General features: G+C 55.8%; 1 long non-coding RNA gene across 1 annotated transcript; it reads right to left on the minus strand.

Annotated features, from left to right (window-relative positions):
* Positions 1 to 18947: 18947 nt before the first annotated feature.
* Positions 18948 to 19212, minus strand: LOC131587500 (uncharacterized). Its single transcript, XR_009279368.1, has 3 exons — positions 19185 to 19212; positions 19055 to 19125; positions 18948 to 18994 (listed from the first exon to the last, which is right to left on the minus strand). It is a non-coding gene; the product is annotated as an uncharacterized LOC131587500 (long non-coding RNA).
* Positions 19213 to 21550: the final 2338 nt, after the last annotated feature.

Below are 21550 nucleotides of genomic sequence, written 5' to 3' on the forward strand. Positions count from 1 at the left end.
TTTAGGAGAGGAGGTATTTTAAAGAGGCTGCAGTCCTTCCTCCTGCAGGGCTGTCTTTTATGATTGATAAAAGCTTAAAAAGTGCAACTTCTGCTGTGTGCTTGCTAATTAAACTTCATCCAGTCCGTTTCCTTTCTGCCTTTTAAATTCTCCTTAGGACCATTATGGGGGAAGCTGAATCAGTGAAGGCTGTTTGGGTTTTTTTGTGTTTGTTTTTTTTTTTTCATTCTGCTTTTTTGAAACAAGCCGGCAAAACCAGATAAAATAATGATAATAGAAATAACCCCCCTCAGAAGCAAACGGAGCAGAAGGAGTAGCGAGGAGCCGTGGTTTTGCGTGGTGCCTGGCGGGCAGGTGCAGGTGCAGGGATTTTCCTGCTGGTGCAGTTGTGCTGCAGTCCGAGCCCCGCGCTGCCTGCGGAGCTTTGCAGGAGCCGCTGCTGCAGCGCTGGGCTCGGGGCAGCTCCCGCAGCACTGTCCCCGTGTCCCCCTGTCCCTGCTGTCCCCCTGTCCCTGCTGTCCCCGTGTCCCCCTGTCCCTGCTGTCCCCGTGTCCCCCTGTCCCTGCTGTCCCCGTGTCCCCGGTGTCCCCCTGTCCCTGCTGTCCCCCTGTCCCCTCCATGTCCCCCTGTCCCCGTGTCCCGCTATCCCTCTGTCCCCGCTGTCCCCTCCCTGTCTCCGCTGTCCCCCTGTCCCCTCCATGTCCCCCTGTCCCGGCTGTCTCCTCCATGTCACCTCCGTGTCCCGGTTGTCCCCTCCCTGTCCCCCTGTCCCCTCCCTGTCCCCTCCATGTCCCGGTTGTCCCCTCCGTGTCCCCCTGTCCCCTCCGTGTCCCCCTGTCCGTCTGTCCGTCCCGCAGCGGGGCGCGGGGGCTGCGGCGCTGCCGCTTTAAGAGCGCGGAGCTGCCCGGGCTCGTCTCCTCCGGGGGATCCGCAGAGCAGCATCCTCGGCCAGGGATTCCCCCTGCCGAGCCCGAGCCACCCGCTCCGACCCCAATGAATCCAAAAAGCTGCTTGGGAGCGTCCAGGCTCGGAGCTCGGCCCCGCAGCCTCCCCAAAAATCGGCTCCTTGTACCTGCGGAGCCCAGTAAGTGTGGGCTGAAGGCGAGAAAAGCGCTCCCATCACCTCCGGCCGCTGCTGCCTTCCTGCAGTCGTCAAAAGTTCAATTTGCATGGCAATGTGGCAGCACAGCCTCTTACTGCAGAAGTTGAACTTGCATTTTCCGGAGGCATGTGCGGTCTGATTTATTAATGGCTCAAGGACTGGTTGGTTTATTTTAACTATAAAGTTAAAAAAAAATTCACTTTGACATAAATATCTGCTAGCAACTTGCGTTTTCCTAGTGTAAAAATATCTATTAATTGAAATGCGGCTTCTTAGCAATTCCAGCATCTTGGGAACTGTGTGGGGCAAGGGGGAAAAATGCAGTTTGAGCAATTATCAATTCTGTTGCAATAGCAGTGAAGTCAGCTGTGCTGAAATCCCTGCAGATCTGGGTTTGATATTCCGTGGCTGGGGGAGGCTGCTCAGCAGTCAGAGCCTCGCTGCAGCCTGCAGCTGATGCTGGATGACATTAGCAGCATCTGAAATGACTCAATATTTGACTTCCCTGCTTTGGAGATGTCTCCTGACACCGGGAAGGGTGTTCTGGTCCCGCTGGGGCTGAGGCAATTACTGGTGTCTGGCGCTGTGTTTGAGAGTAGTAGAGCATGTTTACACTGATTAGAGCTGGAGCTGGGGTGGGCTTTGATCGGGGGCTTGCACAAGGACTAACAAAAGTCACTCAGATGTGTAGGAAAGGTGAGTGTTATCCCTGGCACAGAGGAGCTGGGACTGGAGTGTGATCTCTCAAGGTCACACGGTGCCAGCTGATGGCAGAGACAAGCCCTTGGCACCTCAGCTGTTCCTCTAAATTCAATGAAACTTTCAGATCTTCCTTCAGAGATGTCTCTGGCCCTCAGTCACGGGGGCACAGGGGCAGTCAGATGTAAGGCAAAACCTTGAATTCTGTGTGATTGAATGCAGACTTCATGCAGCACACTCACACCCTGTTACTTCTGTTCCTTACATCATCATCTTAATGAGCAAGGAGACTCAAACTCATTTATACAGTACTTATGCATCACTTGGTGGCAGTCATGGAGAGCTCTCTAACTGCTAGGACAGGAACAAAGTAAAAGTAACCGAGTTAAGAGTGTAAATCACCGAGGGGCAGCCACTGCTCCAGGCTGCTCCTGCATCTGGCTGTTGTGGAAAGGTTCTCAGCATAAACAAGCATCAGTCTCTGCCTTTAGGAGAAGCCACACAACTGTAAAACTGAACAGCACAGACTCCCAAAGGTGCTGCAAGGGGGGAGCTGCTCCATTCCCTGGAGTTCTGCTCTCCAGAAGTGAGCACAAAACCTCTCAAAAGGGCTCTCCTCATGTCTCCCCACAAGCCTGGTGTGATGACTGTCCAGCAGAGGGGAAATAACCGTGACTGTAGGGGGTAAAAATCAAAGAGCTCTGTGTCTCAGATAGAAGCCCCTGTATTGGAGTGTCTCTGGCCTGGTAATGAGGTGATGTGGAATTGTGCCCTGCTGCTGTAGGGAAGTTCATGGCAAAGACCCTTCGGTGCTGAGCAGAGGCAGGAGGAGCCCCAAAGATGAAATAACAGCAGAGTGCAAAGGGGAGGGAGGATGCACTTCATGTTATTTCTCCTCTTACATCCTCTGCTGCTCCAGCAGTTCTTGCTCTGCACAGCTGGGAAGGCACCCTCAGCACACATTAAATCTTACCAGGAATCCACAGCACCTCCAGTGCCACCTTAAACTCCTGTGCTGTGCCTGCAGCAGCCCCTGACAGACCCCCAGGCAGTGTGAACAGACCCTCAGCCAGGTGCTGAAGGGCTGAGATTCGGTGCCTCTGACACTTGGGCTGTGCTGTGCCTGATGAAAAGCTGTGTTTCAGATGATTTCTTCCTTTAATGCCAGTCTCTGATCTGAAAGCAGTGATCTTTTCCTGGCTGCCATAGTGAATTTTAGAGTGAGTTTTAGCATTTTGGGCTGCCTGGGGTATTCGCTCTTGCTGGAGTCTTTTATTTTAATAGGAGTAAAGTGTCTTGAGAAAGTAGTGGCTTTCTAAAATGTGAGGATGTTTATTCCTAGTGCTGGTGAGCTTGCACACAGAGATGCCATCTGAAATCCTCTGGTTACAGCCACACTGCTACCAGAGCCTCAGATGACTCTGCTTCACCACATGATTAAGGAGTGGGACTTTAATTGTGGTTTGCTTGTTGCTACTTGACTTTTCAGTTCTGTTTCCAGGGGCTGGTACAGAAATGTTTTTGAAGGACTGGGTCAAGTGACAACATGTATTTTTGGAGAAGGTCACGGATCCTGTGCCTGGTGCCCCACTGCAAAGGGCAGAGAGCCATTAAATATCTGGGTGTATTTGTTTTAACTCCTTGGTGCTGCTCAGGCAGAGGCAGAGCAGGCTCTGTGCTCGGCTGCAGGGATGGAGCTCCTTTCCAGGCTAATTTGTGCTCCTTATTCCCTCCCCTCATTTACGACAGACTCTGTGGGTATTGAGCAGCACTGCAGCAAACCCACGTGCTCCAAGTTTCTTTCTTCCAAGAGCTCTGGTGTTATCCTGAGTGAAGAATCACAGAAGTGATGTGAGGAAGGGTCCTCTGTCCAAAGTGGGATTTAAGAGCTGCTGCTGGGCCCCAGTGGAGGGTCAGTGGCAATGCCTGTTCCTGGGAGGGACTGGGAAGATGAACTTTCCCTTTCTCATTAATGTAAAGCAGCTTTGCCCACTTTCCTGCAGACCTGGAACTCTCAGGTTGGGGCAAGGAGAGAAGCTGCTTCTTCCAAAACCTCTGCAGCTTCTTCCAGTTGGCTTTCCCTGCAGAGCTGGGGTGATCAGAAGTGCAGGGGGTGGGGGAGTTCCTTGCCTCAGTCCTGTGCAGTGATGCACCAATGCATTAAAACCCCTCACCACCTGCTGGAAATTGCTTTCTGCCCATCCCTGGCTGACACGTGAACACAAGAATTCCCATGTGCTGGGAATCTTAATGTTTCCTTCTCCTACCTCTGTGCCTGGCTATAAATGTCCTTAAGATGTAATTTTTCCAGCCCAGCCTTCAGAATTTCTAATTATGCCGGGAGAGCTGAGCTGCAGTGGGGCTGCCCTTGTGCCTTTCCCTGCTTCCCAGACAACTGAGCCTTGGAGAAGGGACAGTCCCTGCTGCTGAGCGAGGGAGAACTAAAATTTGGCAAATCTAAATGAGTTTTCATTTGCGTCAATATTCTGCAGCAAATAACTTTGCACATTTGTAAACAGAGGGCAAACTTGACACATTTTAAGAGCTTGCTTGGCATGAATTGGAACTACTCTGCACTTGTCTGAAAGAACAAAATTCAGTGAGGGATGTGCTTATTGAAGATGCCTTTCACTTGGTTTAGCAGCAGAAGTCAAATCCTGTGGAAACAAAATAAGGTCCCTGCCCTAGAAAGCTCACAGACAAGAGCTTATTCAAGAAAAGAGTGGGAATGGCCTTGAACTGTCTGTTGACCTTGAGCTGTTGGTGAATTTTTGGGTTTAAAACATTGGTGGACTGTAAGTGAGCATCAGCAGAAGCCCTTTGCCAGTGCTGTGGTTCAGAAAGGCTTGGCTGGGTGGGCACCATGTGATGAGAGAAAGGGAAGGGCTGTGGTGAGCCCTTTCCCACTCTGAAGGTCACTGGCAGCAGAGCAGGGAGCAGCTTGGTGGCTGAGGTCACCCCTCAGGTGCTGCTTTGGGCTCCCAGGCTCTGGAATGTCTCTTGTCCCAGGGGACAGCGGAGCTGCCTTTGCACAGTAAAGAACATTTCTGCTGGCAGCAGTCAGCGTGCCAATGCAGCGGCGCTGCCGTGGCAGAGCGTGGGACTTCACCTTGCAGGGTCTGGAGGTGTTTGACAGCGCTGCTGTGCCTCAGAGAGCACCCCCTGAGCTGCTCCAGACAAACTGGGGCCTCCAGGAAAGCTCCTGGGGCTGCAGGCCAGGAGAAAGCGGACACTGAAGGCTTGGGAGCAGCCCGGGCTGTGCAGGTGTGTGATGGCAGCGCTGGCTGCAGTCCCGAGGAACCAGAGCTGGGGCTGAGCAGTGCTCCTGCAGCCTGGAGATGCAGTTCCTGCAGCCTGGCAGCCCAGAGATGCGGTTCCTGCAGCCCAGTGATGCAGTTCCTGCAGCCTGGCAGGTTGGAGATGCGGTTGCTGCAGCCCAGAGATGTGGTTCCTGCAGCCTGGAGATGCAGTTCCTGCAGCCTGGCAGGTTGGAGATGCGGTTGCTGCAGTCCAGAGATGCAGTTCCTGCAGCCTGGCAGCCCGGAGATGCAGTTCCTGCAGCCTGGCAGGCCAGAGATGCAGTTCCTGCAGCCCAGTGATGCAGTTCTTGCAGGCCAGAGATGCAGTTCCTGCAGCCCAGTGATGCAGTTCCTGCAGCCCAGTGATGCAGTTCCTGCAGCCTGGCAGGTTGGAGATGCGGTTCCTGCAGCCCAGAGATGCAGTTCCTGCAGCCTGGCAGGTTGGAGATGCGGTTCCTGCAGCCCAGAGATGCAGTTCCTGCAGCCTGGCAGCCCAGAGATGCAGTTCCTGCAGCCTGGCAGCCCAGAGATGCAGTTCCTGCAGTCCAGTGATGCAGTTCCTGCAGCCCAGAGATGCAGTTCCTGCAGCCTGGCAGGCCGGAGTGCTCAGGCACAGGCACAGGAACATCTGCAGAGGGGCTGTGGCTCGGAGCAGGAGCTGCTCCAGGGTTCAGGGCAGAGCAGGGCAGGGATGGGCAGGGCAGGGATGGGCAGAGCAGGACAGGGATAGGCAGGGCAGGGATGGGCAGGGATGGGCAGGGCAGGGATGGGCAGGGATGGGCAGGGATGGGCAGGGCAGCGCAGGGTGCTGCAGAGCAGGGATGGGCAGGGATGGGCAGGGATGGGCAGAGCAGAGCAGAGCAGGGCAGGGCAGGGATGGGCAGAGCAGGGATGGGCAGGGATGGGCAGGGCAGGGATGGGCAGGGATGAGCAGGGATGGGCAGGGCAGAGCAGAGCAGGGCAGGGATGGGCAGAGCAGGGATGGGCAGAGCAGGACAGGGATAGGCAGGGCAGGGATGGGCAGGGATGGGCAGGGCAGGGATGGGCAGGGATGGGCAGAGCAGGGATGGGCAGAGCAGGACAGGGATAGGCAGGGCAGGGATGGGCAGGGATGGGCAGGGCAGGGATGGGCAGGGCAGGGATGGGCAGGGCAGGGATGGGCAGGGATGGGCAGGGCAGGGATGGGCAGGGCAGGGATGGGCAGGGCAGGGATGGGCAGGGATGGGCAGGGATGGGCAGGGATGGGCAGAGCAGAACAGAGCAGGGCAGGGATGGGCAGAGCAGGACAGGGATGGGCAGGGCAGGGATCGGCAGGGATGAGCAGGGATGGGCAGGGCAGAGCAGAGCAGAGCAGAGCTGAGCTGCTCCTCCTCGGGGGCTGGGTCCTGCCCAGCGCTGGGCACTCGCTCAGGACTCGGTGTCCGGTTTCCGAGCAGCAGCTCCGTGGCTGGGGGGAGCAGGAACACTCCGTGGTTTGCTGGCAAGTCAGCCGCTCTTTGATGCACTGCAGCAAAAGCCCTGTCTGGAAACTCCTCAGCAAAAAGGACATTGCAGGGGGGACCATGGACACAAAGATGCTGCTGCAAGTGCTGTGACAGCCAAGCCTGGCCTGCGCCGCTTCCCCTGCAACCATTTAGTGATTGAGTTGGCCAAGCCCATCGCCTTGTGGCTGGAATGTCCTTCCCCTGGCTGTCCTTCAGGCGCAGGAGGGACAGGGCTGCGTGTTTCTGTGTCCCCAGGGGCTCAGGGTGGCCATTCGGGGAGCTGCCAGGGCGAGGAGCAGCTCCAGGAGCTGAAGGGAACTCGGCTGAGGAGCCACGGCTGCAGCAGCAGCTCTGCAGTCACCTCAGCCAGGCTGCCCCGGCCATGTGGGACAGAAGTGACGGATGCTGTGGAGCAGCAGGGCTGGCAGGAAGGAGCTGAGGAGCAGGGAGAAGGCTCCTGCTGATGATCCCTGGCTCGGTGTTGCAGCCTGTCCTGCAGAGTGAGGTGAGGGCTGGTTCAGGTGTTTTATCCACTGGGGTTAAAGCTCTTCCATGGCCCAGATGATGCTGCAGCCTGCAGGCCACCCTGCCCCTCCTGATGATGCTGCAGCCTGCAGGCCACCCTGCCCCTCCTGGGGGAATGGCACCCAAAGGGACAACCAGGGATGGCAGCAGCTCCCCCTGGTCTCTGGTGCCACGTCTGGGCGAGTGCAGGCTGCTGGCCACACTGAGGATGAGGATGACAGGAGTGCTCAGGGGAGTGGGCAAACAACACTGCAGAGTTTGGCCACCTTGCCCTGGAAGGAGTTGCAAGGGAACTTGGTAGGGCTTTTTCACTTGGTGTTTCAAGTCAAACCTGCTATCTTAACTCCTCACAGTGCAGAAAAAATAGTGAGGAAGAGAAGGGTGGTGCTTGCTGACCTTACCTGGGGTGCAGCCTCTTGTGGTGCCAGTGACCGACACTTTGGCACTGGTGAATGAAGTTTGCAGGAGCCCCTGGATGCAGAAGAACCTTGTTCTGCTCCTGCTGCTTGTTGTGTGCAGTGGCCTCAAAGCTGCTTTTCCCCAGGCAGGAGCAGGAGGGGAGTTTGAAGGGTGGATCAGGAGAAGCGTTTCTTCCCATGGCTGTCGTTTCAAGGGGAATTGGGGGCTGCAGTGGCAGGAGAGGAAATGGGGCAGTGTGAGAGGCAGCTTTCTGCTGGCCTTGCACCATCCCTGGGTGCAACACTGCTGCTCAGAGCTCCCTCCCCAAGCACCTCTGCCTGTCAGGCACTGAACCTGACCCCTTTTCTTGATGGAAGCTCTGTTGGTTCTGCAGATGTGAGTGTCGCTCTATTAGGAACGGTGAAATGAACGACACAGACTCTTTCAGGAGTTAATCAGGAGAATATCTCTCAGTTTATTACTTCAGGTCTTTTTTATAGACCCATACGTGGAAAGTACAGAAAGGAAACTCTTATTGGTTAGCAAACTACTACATCACCATCATTGGTCAGTGGGGCACAGCACCCCCCGACCTTCTCCTGCAAAGAAAACAAGGAACAGACAAACAGCACCTGCAAGGCTGTTCTCTGTCTCTGAGGATTGTTTTAAATTCTCCCCATGAATTCTCAGGCCACTTTCTCAGGCAAGACTGAGAAACTACACGGCCTGTAATTTCTACAGGCACTCTGTTTCAGAGTTAGCATCCATATGTGAGCATGGAACAAAATAAAAATGTCTGCAGTCTGCTGGGTAGAGGGGAAAAAGCTGACAGCAAAAAGCCCAGTTCTCTTCAACTGATGGACCAAAGAGACCCTCTGCTTCCACCCCCGGGTGTCACTGAGGGAGACTGTCCCATCTGGACCCCCCTGTCACCCCAGGAGCCTGCAGGGGACCTGTCTGTCTGTCCAGCACTCCCAGGAGGCCAGGAGATGTTCCCAGGACACGCTGTCCCCTCTGGCTGGCTCCCAGCAGAGGAGAGCAGCAGCTCACCAAGCTGCAGCCCTGAGCTGCCCTGTGCTCCTGCAGCCTCTGTGACATTAAAACAACCAAACCAAACCCCACAACGCCTGCCCACGTAAAGATTAATTCCTCTTGCTGCTGAACCCTAAAACTTTGGGGTAGCAGGGAATTGCTGCCTGTAATTGCAGCAGCTAATCCTACCTGCAAGCTCTGTCCTTCAGCTCAGGTGTTATTCTGTGTTCAGTCCCTGCAGGTTCCTGATTCACAGAGCTGCTGAGGCTTGGTCTGGGCCCTTGGATAGATTGGTGGGATGAGTGATTTGGGAAGGATCTTCCCTTTTACTCCCCATTATGTAGGAGAACAGTGGAGACCCTGCTTTTCTGAGGGAAATCAGTCCAGTGCTGATGGAAATGCTCAGAAAGTGGTGGAAATGCAGATGGATGAACGTGGTGAACTGTAGCTGGCCCTAACTCAGCCCGAGGGAGCAAACGGAATTATTTCAGTTTCTTGTGACTCTTTGCTCTTATGACCTCAGTCCAAAAGTCTCTCTTTTGTCTTTTTGCCTTTTTTTTTGATGTGAAACTGGGTCCCCAGCTTGCTGCTCTCCATTTTTTCCGTCAGCTAATTGTCAGCATCCCTGTGTCCTGCTCCTGGGGGTGTGTCCCACAGAGGAGTGGCACAGCCCAGGGGATCAGCAGCTGTTTGAGAGGTGTCTCTGGGCACAGCAGTGATGTTCCTGCATGTCCTCAGCAGCATTTCCCCCCTGAGACTGCAGGAACAGGTTTATCCATTGCGGAAAAAAGCAGAAAATACGTTCAGGTCCCAAGTCCTTCCTAACAGGACACCCCAGTGTGTGGAGATGCAGCTGAACCTTCCCAGGGAACAAAAATGCTCCTCTTGCAACTGGTGCAAGTCTGAGCAGGACCAGACCATCGGAGGAGGAAGGGACTGGAGTCTGAGCCGTCGGATGTTTCACTGGGAACAGCTCTGGAACCTCTTCCCTCACTCTGGGCTTGATCTGGTTCAGTTCCTGTGCTGATCCCTCTGCTCCCAGTTCCTGCAGGGGGAAATGTTCACAGGCTGTGCTACCACAGCGATTTGGGAAAGCTTCTCCCAGTGATCCTGTGTGGGAAAGCTTCTGCCAGTGATCCTGTGTGGGAAAACTTCTCCCAGTGATCCTGTGTGGGAAAGCTTCTGCCAGTGATCCTGTGCTTCTCCCAGTGATCCTGTTTGGGAAAGAGTCTGCCAGTGATCCTGTGTGGGAAAGAGTCTCCCAGTGATCCTGTGTGGGAAAACTTCTGCCAGTGATCCTGCTGGGGAAAGCTTCTGCCAGTGATCCTGTGTGGGAAAGCTTCTCCCAGTGATCCTGTTTGGGAAAGCTTCTCCCAGTGATCCTGTGTGGGAAGGAGTCTGCCAGTGATCCTGTTTGGGAAAGCTTCTGCCAGTGATCCTGCTGGGGAAAGCTTCTGCCAGTGATCCTGTTTGGGAAAGCTTCTCCCAGTGATCCTGGGGCTCCCTGATCCTGGGGCTCTCCGATCCTGGGGCTCTCTGATCCTGGGGCTCTCTGATCCTGGGGTTCCCTGATCCTGGGGTTCCCTAATCCTGGGGCTCCCTGATCCTGGGGTTCCCTGATCCTGGGGTTCCCTAATCCTGGGGCTCCCTGATCCTGGGGTTCCCTGATCCTGGGGCTCCCTGATCCTGGGGTTCCCTGATCCTGGGGCTCCCTGATCCTGGGGTTCTCTGATCCTGGGGTTCCCTAATCCTGGGGCTCCCTGATCCTGGGGTTCCCTGATCCTGGGGTTCAGTGATCCTGGGGCTCTCTGATCCTGGGGCTCTCTGATCCTGGGGTTCCCTGATCCTGGGGTTCAGTGATCCTGGGGCTCCCTGATCCTGGGGCTCCCCAATCCTGGTCACTCTGCTCTGGGTTTTCCTGTGCCACTGCAGAGACTTTGTGCCCGTGTCCTGCTCTGTGATTTGCCCCTACAAAGCGGTGCAGCCGTGCATGGCTGCAGCAGAGGTGCATGGCTGCAGCAGAGGTGCCGAGGGATCTGCACAGGAGCTGCAGCGGAGGTTTCCAGGCAGCGAGTTCCTGACAGCTCCTGCTCCTCCAGCAGCCTGAGGAGCCCTCCTGTGCTGCTGCTCCGGGCCTGGATGGTCAGTGAGCTGAGCCACCAGTGTCCTGAGCCACCAGTGTCCTGAGCCACCAGTGTCCCCAGTACAGTGTCCTGAGCCACCAGTGTCCTGAGCCACCAGTGTCCCCTGCCCAGTGTCCCCTGCCCAGTGTCCTGAGCCACCAGTGTCCCCTGCCCAGTGTCCTGAGCCACCAGTGTCCTGAGCCACCAGTGTCCCCTGCCCAGCGTCCCCTGCCCAGTGTCCCCAGCACAGTCTCCCCAGCCCCAGCCCTTGTCCCCAGCCCAGTGTCCCCAGACCAGTGTCCCCAGCCCAGTGTCCCCTGCCCCAGCCCCTGTCCCCTCCCTGCTGCCGGTGACAGGTTCAGGTTCACACTTGGCTGGGTTTTGGGGAGGAGCTGCGGGGTCAGAGGTGCCTTTGAACCCCTGGGGCAACCCGGGCTGTGAGGGGTTAACCCGGGCTTTGAGGGGTTAACCCGGGATGTGAGGGGTTAACCCCTGCTGGCCCGGGCTGTGTGTGTGTGTGCAGGGTTAACCCCTGCTGGCCCGGGCTGTGTGTGTGTGTGTGTGTGTGTGCAGGGTTAACCCCTGCTGGCCCGGGCTGTGTGTGTGTGTGTGCAGGGTTAACCCCTGCTGGCCCGGGCTGTGTGTGTGTGTGCAGGGTTAACCCCTGCTGGCCCGGGCTGTGTGTGTGTGTGTGCAGGGTTAACCCCTGCTGGCCCGGGCTGTGTGTGTGTGTGTGCAGGGTTAACCCCTGCTGGCCCGGGCTGTGTGTGTGTGTGTGCAGGGTTAACCCCTGCTGGCCCGGGCTGTGTGTGTGTGTGCAGGGTTAACCCCTGCTGGCCCGGGCTGTGTGTGTGTGTGTGTGGTTAACCCCTGCTGGCCCGGGCTGTGTGTGTGTGTGTGTGTGTGCAGGGTTAACCCCTGCTGGCCCGGGCTGTGTGTGTGTGTGTGTGTGTGTGCAGGGTTAACCCCTGCTGGCCCGGGCTGTGTGTGTGTGTGTGTGTGTGCAGGGTTAACCCCTGCTGGCCCGGGCTGTGTGTGTGTGTGTGTGTGTGGTTAACCCCTGCTGGCCCGGGCTGTGTGTGTGTGTGTGTGTGTGTGCAGGGTTAACCCCTGCTGGCCCGGGCTGTGTGTGTGTGTGTGTGTGCAGAGTTAACCCCTGCTGGCCCGGGCTGTGTGTGTGTGCAGGGTTAACCCCTGCTGGCCCGGGCTGTGTGTGTGTGTGTGTGTGTGTGTGTGTGTGCAGGGTTAACCCCTGCTGGCCCGGGCTGTGTGTGTGGTTAACCCCTGCTGGCCCGGGCTGTGTGTGTGTGTGTGTGGTTAACCCCTGCTGGTCCGGGCTGTGTGTGTGGGGGGTTAACCCCTGCTGGCCCGGGATGTGAGGGGTTAACCCCTGCTGTTGTACATACAATATTCCTGTTGGTTTTTAACAGCCCACTTTGCTGCAGTTAAGGCAATTGGATCCTCTGCTCATTTCAGGTGCACAGCTACAAACTCCTCAGCTTATCTGCCCTTGCAAAAGAGACTGGAAATGTGCTTTGGGGAAAGCCTGAATTGTTTTTTTCCTCCTCTTTGTCAATAATTTTGTCATCTCTGTGTTAAAGCGGTGGGTTTTGAGGGGAAGGAGGTCATACATTGGTGACTTGTGGCTGGCAGTTTGCATGAGCACACAGGAATCTCCTCCACTGAGGATGAGGAAGGTGATGAAGGTGGACACTTGAGAAGTAGGAGAGCCCAGAGGAATTGAATGAATGAGTGCAGAACTGGCCCTTTTTGCTGCTGTGAGCACTGTTCATCCCCTCACACTCCTCTCCAGACTCTGCTCCCCATCCTTGCCAAGTGGAAGGTGACAGGGAAAGGGTGAAGAGCTTTTAAGACAAACTTAGAGAAGGTCTATACCAGTTTGTTTTTTTTAAAATGCAGTATAAATAATATATGGTAAATAATTATATAATTATTAAATTATATATTATTTATATATAAATATATATTATTTATAATTAAATAAATAATAATATATCGTAAAATACCAGTATTTTTTAAAATACATTTGTAGGAACGCATCAAAATATGAAAAGAATGCCTTGGAACTGTCAGATATCCCTCCCACCCCTGTCACTCTGTGGATCCTGACCCTTTTTCCCCCAGCTGCATCTTCAGGTGAGGGCAGGGAAGGGAAGCCAGGGCAGCTGGAGGAGGGCAGGGAATGGTGGGGTCATCCAGGGGGGCACCAGGGTCACTCTGAGCTTGTGCTGAGCTGACACCTGCACCAGCCCCTGCAGTTTAATCAGGAAAGTAAAGGGGACCCTCGCTGATACAAAGGAGAGGAAAAACCATCCCAGCTCCCTTTCCCAGTTCCTGGAGCCTCTGATGGGATTGCAGCGTTGTGGGTCACATCCCTGTGCCAGGAATCTTCCATTCCTCCTCCTCATGCGGTGTTTTTGGTGAAACACATCGGATTCTGCCCTGGCACGGTGTGTGACAGCTCGGGGGGTCTGAGCTCCCCTGGCCCCGGAGCTGGGGCAGGAATGGATCCTGAGCTGGGGCTGGGGCAGGAATGGATCCTGAGCTGGGGCAGGAATTGATCCTGAGCTGGGGCAGGAATTGATCCCGAGCTGGGGCAGGAACTGATCCTGAGCTGGGGCAGGAATTGATCCCGAGCTGGGGCAGGAATTGATCCTGAGCTGGGGCAGGAATGGATCCCGAGCTGGGGCAGGAATTGATCCCGAGCTGGGGCAGGAATTGATCCCGAGCTGGGGCAGGAACTGATCCCGAGCTGGGGCAGGAATGGATCCTGAGCTGGGGCAGGAACTGATCCCGAGATGGGGCAGGAACTGATCCCGAGCTGGGGCAGGAATGGATCCCGAGCTGGGGCAGGAATGGATCCCGAGCTGGGGCAGGAATGGATCCCGAGCTGGGGCAGGAATGAATCCTGAGCTGGGGCAGGAATGGATCCCGAGCTGGGGCAGGAATGAATCCCGAGCTGGGGCAGGAATGGATCCCGAGCTGGGGCAGGAATGGATCCCGAGCTGGGGCAGGAATGAATCCTGAGCTGGGGCAGGAATGGATCCTGAGCTGGGGCAGGAATGGATCCTGAGCTGGGGCAGGAATGAATCCTGAGCTGGGGCAGGAATGAATCCTGAGCTGGGGCAGGAATGGATCCCGAGCTGGGGCAGGAATGAATCCTGAGCTGGGGCAGGAATGGATCCTGAGCTGGGGCAGGAATGAATCCTGAGCTGGGGCAGGAATAGTGAGCTGTGTCCGGAGCCCGTGTCCGTGTCCCTGTCCATGCCCATATCTGTGACTCTGTGTCCCTGTCCCTGTCGGTGTCCGTGTCCGTGGCGCGGGGTTGTCCCCTCTGTCCTCCCTGTCCCCCCTCTGTCCCCTCTGTCCCCTCTGTCCCCCTGGTCCCCCCGCTCTCCCCTCTATCCCCGCTGTCCCCCCTGTCCCGGTGCGGTGACACCGCGGGGCTGGCGCTGTCCCCTCTGTCCCGGTGCGGTGACACCGCGGGGCTGGCGCTGTCCCCTCTGTCCCGGTGCGGTGACACCGCGGGGCTGGCGCTGTCCCCGGCCGGGCTGGCTCAGGAGGAGCCTCCCCGGGACTTGTCCGGGCTTGTCCGGGGCTGAGCAGCCCATGGCCGTGCGGAGGGGCCGGGGCCGTGCGGAACCGGGCAGAGCCCGGCGGAACCGGGCAGAACCCGGCGGAACCGGGCAGAACCCGGCGGAACCCAGCGGAACCCGGCGGAACCGGGCAGAACCGGGCAGAGCCCGGCGGAACCCCGCGGAACCCGGCAGAACCCAGCGGAACCCAGCGGAACCCGGCAGAGCCCGGCGGAACCCCGTGGAACTCGGCGGAACTCGGCGGAACCCGGCGGAACCCAGCGGAACCCATCAGAACCCGGCGGAACCGGGCAGAACCCAGCGGAACCCGGCGGAACCCAGCGGAACCCGGCGGAACTGGGCAGAACCCGGTGGAACCCGGCGGAACCCGGCGGAACCCGGTGGAACCGGGCGGAACCGGGCAGAGCCCGGCGGAACCCGGCAGAGCCCGGCGGAACCCGACGGAACCCATCAGAACCCGGCAGAGCCCCGCAGAACCCGGCGGAACCCGGCGGAACCAAGCGGAACCCGGCGGAACCAAACGGAACCCGGCGGAACCAAGCGGAACCCGGCGGAGTCCGGTGGAACCCATCAGAACCCGGCAGAACCCATCAGAACCCATCAGAACCCGGCAGAACCCGGCAGAACCCATCAGAACCCGGCAGAACCCATCAGAACCCAGCAGAACCCGGCAGAGCCCGGCAGAACCCATCAGAACCCATCAGAACACGGCAGAACCCATCAGAACCCATCAGAACCCATCAGAACCCATCAGAACCCATCAGAACCCGGCAGAACCCGGCAGAACCCATCAGAACCCATCAGAACCCATCAGAACCCGGCAGAACCCGGCAGAACCCGGCAGAACCCAGCAGAACCCAGCAGAACCCAGCAGAACCCATCAGAACCCGGCAGAACCCGGCAGAACCCGGCAGAACCCATCAGAACCCATCAGAACCCATCAGAACCCGGCAGAACCCATCAGAACCCATCAGAACCCAGCAGAACCCAGCAGAACCCGAGCCCCGGTGGGCGCCGCTCGCTCCCGGAGCTGCCGGGGCTCTGCAATCCCCGCCGGGCTCTCGGAGCTCCTCAAGCCGCTCTGAGCAGGAGGTGCCTCCCCGGCTGCTCTGGCACGGACGGGTAAAGGATTTTCCTTTTCCTTTCCCCTTCCTCTCCTGCAGCCCTGATCCTCCAGAAAGGGAACTGGTACAAAAGCGTGCCCGGGTCTGGGGGTGCCGCTCTGGGTTTGGGGGATCCCAGAAGGGGACAGGGCTCACAAAGCAGCTGTGTGCTCACCCTGGGGATGTGCGGGCAGAGCTCAGCCCGGAGCAGAGAGGGGTCCCGGGAGCTGCCTGAGCCCAGGCTCCGGAGCTGATGTGGAATTCGCCTCTCTGGGGTTGTCACCCCAAGGTTGACGTGGGGACAGAAAGCTGAACATTCTCTGTGCCACACTCGGCACCAGCTCCTCTCCAGCTCCGGTGCTGTGACCTGGCTCAGGTCATCCCTGTGGGTGATGAGGATGAGGAACACACTCAGGTGCTCACATGGGGAGGAAAGCTCTGCTCTGCCTTCACTCTCAGGCAGGCCCACCTTCATATCTCTGATAGAAAATGCATTCATTTGTAAGCAGCTGCCTCTCACCTGCACATCAGTTTGATGTTTTATAGATACCGGGGTGTTCTGCAGTTTCCAAAAGCAACCAACTTCATAGGCAACTCTGTGTTTCCTTGTCCTTTGAAGGTAAACCACCAGTAATCTTCTAGTAACTGGTACAGATCATTTCTTAATGCAAATGGAGAGAAGTTAATAACACACGAGCCATTGTTTTGTTTCCAAAGAGAGACTCAGCTGAGGGGGCTTATACAAGAGTGGGGATCTAATTCAGCTTTCAGTTTTATATATTTCTTTTTGTTCTCATTTGAATACATTGTAGGAGAAGTGACCCAGCATTCAAGCTATGCCCAGCCTGCCTGGAGCAGCCTTCTCCCTGGAGAAAGAATCCTTCACCCAGTGACCAGAGGAGGCTTTGGTAAGAGGAATTAGAGTTTAAAATTGTATGCTACTGAAAGTGGGGTTGGAATCTTTTCTGTGGAGCTTTCCTGTGGGTCCCCTTGGTGGTGTAAATCTGCTGTTGTGCCTCTAGAAGGGAAGCAGCTGAGGTGCAGGACTCCTTCCTTGTCTGGAATATTGCAGTGCACTCCTGGGGAGCTGAGAAATGCATCTTCCAGGGCTGAACCTGCTCGGGTTCAGGCTGGGGGGGAAGGTGTGGGGAGCATCTGAGGGTAAAATGTAAAATTGGGTGGGTCTGGCCTTGGGAGAAAGGAGAGAGCCATGTCCAGAGGGTTCTCCAAAGATCCCTCAAAGTCCTGATAAAGGAGGAGGCTGAACAAGTTTTAAAAGGTTTTGTGACAGTAAGATCTGTGAATGGATCAGCCTGGCAGCATCCTCTGTCCCAGCAGACTGACCTGGGGCCAGCTCAGGAACATCTTGACTTTGATAAACTTGTTTTTCCAGGCCCACTTCAGCTGTAACCCCCACATTCCTGTTTGGGCTGACAAACTGGAGCAAGGATGGGCTCCTGAGATCCCTCCCTGGCTCCTGAGATCCCTGCCTGGCTCCTGATCCCTCCCTGGCTCCTGATCCCTCCCTGGCTCCTGAGATCCCTGCCTGGCTCCTGATCCCTCCCTGGCTCCTGAGATCCCTGCCTGGCTCCTGAGATCCCTCCCTGGCTCCTGATCCCTCCCTGGCTCCTCCTGATCCCTGCCTGGCTCCTGATCCCTGCCTGGCTCCCTGTCCCTGTGCTGTCCCTGTGCTGTCCCTGTCCCTGTGCTGTCCCTGTGCTGTCCCTGTCCCTGTCCCTGTGCTGTCCCTGTCCCTGTGCTGTCCCTGTCCCTGTGCTGTCCCTGTCCCTGTGCTGTCCCTGTGCTGTCGCTGTCCCTGTGCTGTCGCTGTCCCTGTGCTGTCGCTGTCCCTGTGCTGTCCCTGTGCTGTCCCTGTCCCTGTGCTGTCCCTGTGCTGTCCCTGTCCCTGTGCTGTCCCTGTCCCTGTGCTGTCCCTGTCCCTGTCCCTGTCCCTGTGCTGTGCTGGGTTAATGATTCGTGGCTCTGCTGGTTCTCTCTGGCTGCAGCATCCCAGACTCTGCCCAGGCTGTTCCGAGCTCCTGGGTCAGCAGCATCCCCAGCCCGGTGTCCTGAGGCTGTCCTGGCTCTGTGGCTGGAGCTGGCCCAGAGCAGGGGTGGCTTTGTCCCCCGGAGCAGCCCCGGGCTGGGGCTGGCACCGCTCGGCCAGAGCTGCAGGGTGATGCTGTCTGTGCCTGTCTGCACCACAATTAACAGCTCTGACAATTAACAGCTCTGAGCTCCTCCAGAACCTTCTTTAGGGGCCCCGTGGTGTTGATGGTCCCTGCCAAGTGAGCAGAGCAGCTTTCAGAGCGTTTTGGCTTCTGTTTGAACCTTTGGGCTCAGTCTGATTGGACTTAGGTGAGATACAGGGGGGTGGTGTGAAGGGAATGTGCACAAAATCCGTGTTTGAGACATTCTGGGTGACCCAAAGGGGCTCCTGTGGTCACAGGGCTGCTTTAAAAGCCTCGCACTCAGGGCTTAGGATGTTGCTGCTGGACATCTCTGATCTCCTTTGGGAGAGAAGAGGGTGGAAAAAAGTGATGGAAGCTCTGTTACTCATTGGTACTGCAAGGGGAAGAAAGAATTTCCTAGAATGTGGAAAGCAAAGGGCTTTTTTTGCTTGTCTTCATGTAAAAAGAAACAAGTTAAATCTAAAAGGAAGGAAGAAGTTACACTGAATCCTGCAAAGAACGAATTTACTCTGCTGTGGAAGAAGGGCAGGTCTGGGGTGCTGTGTGAGCACTGAGCTCCCTGCACTGAACGTGGAGAAATTCAGTCAGTGATGTGTGGATTGATTCTATGGCTTCATCTTGTTTTGATGTGGGGATTTAATATTGCTTAAGGCAGGGATATTAGCCAGGCTGAGTGAGATCCCAAATGAGGATTCACTTGGGTCAGAGGAGATGGATTTTCAATGTGATGCCTGTTAAGGGGTGGGAGGATATTGTTGCTTTAGGTTTTCTTCACAGTATTGGTGTTTTATGGGAATTTTTGTCTGTGTTTCCTGGAGGAGGGGATTGGGTGACAAAACAGAGCTGTCCTGTGGATCTTGGGTACTGCAATAACCCAAAATCCTTCCTGAATGCTCCCTGCTACACAGAGTGCAGGGAAGTTTGTGGAGAGAAGCTCCTGGGAGTGACCAGCAGTGGCCACCAGCGGGCCACCAGCGGGCCACCAGCGGGCCACCAGCGGGCCACCAAATCACTGCTGCCTTTGCAGTTAATGCAGGGAGCCCGAGTGGCTCTCTGGTGACAGCTGCCCTGCAGGGAGAGCTGCTGGCCACTCACACAGGACCCTGCCCTGGGGTTTTTGGGTGCTTTCTGCCTGGATTTCTGTGTTTTACAGAAAGCAGCTGCTCGTTCCGCTCTGTTCTCCCCCGCCTGTGGCTCAGGGCAGAGGCGTCGCCCCATTCCCCAGGCGGGAGGAGTCACAGCCCCAGCACAGGGGAGGAACTGAGAGCTCTGAGCAGGTGCCTGCAGCTCCCGGAGCCTCTGCTCCTCTTCCCTGCCTCGGACCAGCCCTGGGAACGGGAACATGGAATCACCTGGGAACATCCCCTGGGAACGGGAAATCACCTGGGGCAGGAACATGGAATCACCTGGAACAGGAGCCTGGCATCACCTGGGAACATTCCCTGGGAACGGGAGTGTGGAATCATCTGGGGCAGGAACATGGAATCACCTGGGAACATCACCTGGGAACGGGAGCGTGGAATCACCTGGGAACAGGAACATGGAATCACCTGGGGCATCCCCTGGGAACAGGAACATGGAATCACCTGGAACAGGAACATGGAATCACCTGGGAACAGGAGTATGGAATCACCTGGGAATGGAAGCGTGGAATCGCCTGGGGCAGGAACATGGAATCACCTGGAACAGGAGCCTGGCATCACCTGGAGCATCCCCTGGGGCAAGAACATGGAATCATCTGGAACAGGAGCCTGGCATCCCCTGGGGCAGGAACATGGAATCACCTGGAACAGGAGCCTGGCATCACCTGGGGCATCACCTGGAGCAGGAGCATGGAATCACCTGGAGCAGAAGCCTGGCATCCCCTGGAGCAGGAGCATGGAATCACCTGGAGCAGGAGCATGGAATCACCTGGAGCAGGAGCATGGAATCACCTGGAGCAGAAGCCTGGCATCCCCTGGAGCAGGAGCATGGAATCACCTGGAGCAGGAACATGGAATCACCTGGAGCAGGAACATGGCATCACCTGGAGCATCCCCTGGAGCAGGAACATGGAATCACCTGGAGCAGGAACATGGAATCACCTGGAGCAGGAACATGGCATCACCTGGAGCATCCCCTGGGGCAGGAAGGTCACCTGGGCCTCCAGATGGACCTCAGGGACTGCTGGATGAGCTCCAGCCCTGGAGGGAACTGGTAAATCTCTCTCCTCTCTGGGGTGGTCAGTTCCTCTCTTAAGGGAGGTTTCTGCCATGTGATTAGTTAGAGAGAGGCAAACAGGAGTTGTTGAGCTGGTGTCTCGTATTTGGGGAATTTGGATGCTGTGGGGAGCTTGGAGGAGAAGAAAGCAACAGGAAGAATGCAATAATAGCAGGGCTCAGTAGGCATTGCCAGGAGCCAAAGCTCAGAAGCATTTTCTGGATGATTTGGTGGGATATCACAGGAGAAGGTGGGATAATACAGCACTGACCTGAAAACCTCTGGGGAGACTAACCTCAAGCTCAGAATCCTCATATTGTAGGATTTGTGTCAAACCAAAGGCAGAATTGATCACGTGTGCTCTTAGCTTAGGAAGGGAATCCTGTCTGGAAGGTGGAAAGTCAGGGAAACTGAGGGTATTTGGAGAAGCAAAGCCCTTCCTGAGGGTTCACAAGAGGAAAGATTGAGGTATTTGGGAAAAAGGAAAGAATTTGTTCTCATTCTGCCACCACCAAAAGTGGTTTGGTCTGGAATCATGGAATTGTTTAGGTTTAGGCTGATTTTCCCTGGGATGGCAATTCATCCTGCTGAGAATGAGGGACTCAGTTTAGACATCACTTCTAATGCCACAGCTTAGAGCTGGAAAGGGTTGATTAGAACAGCCTGAATAAAAGACACTGAGCATCCTGGGGTAGTTTTGAAGTCAGCCTGGTTTAAAGCAGGCAGTGGAAGCAGCTGATTATACCTAAACCTTTCTGAGGTGTGAAAACTCTCACTGTCTTCCTCACTCAAACTTTCTCCTCTTGCTGGGTTTCACCCAAACATTTCAAACATCAAACAAAGACGAAAATTCAGCTTTGTTTTGCCTTACAATAGGAACCATTTGAAGAGGCAGAGGATCTGTTTACATCAGGTTTTCAGTGGGAATTGCTCAGGTCTTTAGTGAAACTGTGCAGTTCTTCAGTTCCCAGCTCAGGGCCTGTCACTGGGTTGCTCAGGGTGTAAAACTCCACTTGCTGACAACAGGAGGAACACACAATGCTGGGAATGAACTGAAACAAATGTTCTTGATGAAATGAAGCTTGTGGTATCACATATTTCTGTGCTGACAAAGTGACTGCTGCACATCTTACCTGACAGGACCTTTTACCTTTCTTGGAATGCAGAATTTCTGTAACACGAGAGTTTTTCCACCTTCCACACCCCTCAGCTTGTTGTTTTACGGTGATGATTTCTTCACAGGCTAATTCACTGTTACATGATCCTCCAAACAGCTTTTTCCTGCTGCTTTGTCCCCTCTGCAGTGAGGTTTAGCAGGAGCAGCCACCCAGCCCAGCAGCAGGGGTGAGTTGCTGTCATTTCTGCAGGCTGGGGCTCCTCTCTCCTGGGAAAGCACCCCAAGAGTCAGTGTCAAGTGAAACAGCTCATGTGTTATCTCCTCTCTAAAGAGAAAATTGCCATTGTGGGGCAAATGGAGCCCTGGCATGGAAAATTCAACAGGATGTGACCATGGAAACTTTGGGGGGTGGCACCTCTTTAAATTGTGCTTGTGAATTGATTGGTTTTCTCCTTTCCTAAAGCTCCAGGGATTCTTACAGGTAGCAAGCAGCAGAGGGGAGCTAAAATGATTTGAAAAATTAAAAGCAGGGTCATTATCTTGCTGCAAAGATGTTCCCCAAAACATCTTTCCCTGGCCCTGTCGTGCTTAGTGGCTCAAAGGAGTTTTCCAGCTCCCAAATCAGCAATTCTGCAGCCTCGTGTGTCCCTGGAGGAGGA

Source organism: Poecile atricapillus, chromosome 22 (assembly GCF_030490865.1).
Source record: "Poecile atricapillus isolate bPoeAtr1 chromosome 22, bPoeAtr1.hap1, whole genome shotgun sequence".
Classification (NCBI taxonomy): domain Eukaryota; kingdom Metazoa; phylum Chordata; class Aves; order Passeriformes; family Paridae; genus Poecile; species Poecile atricapillus.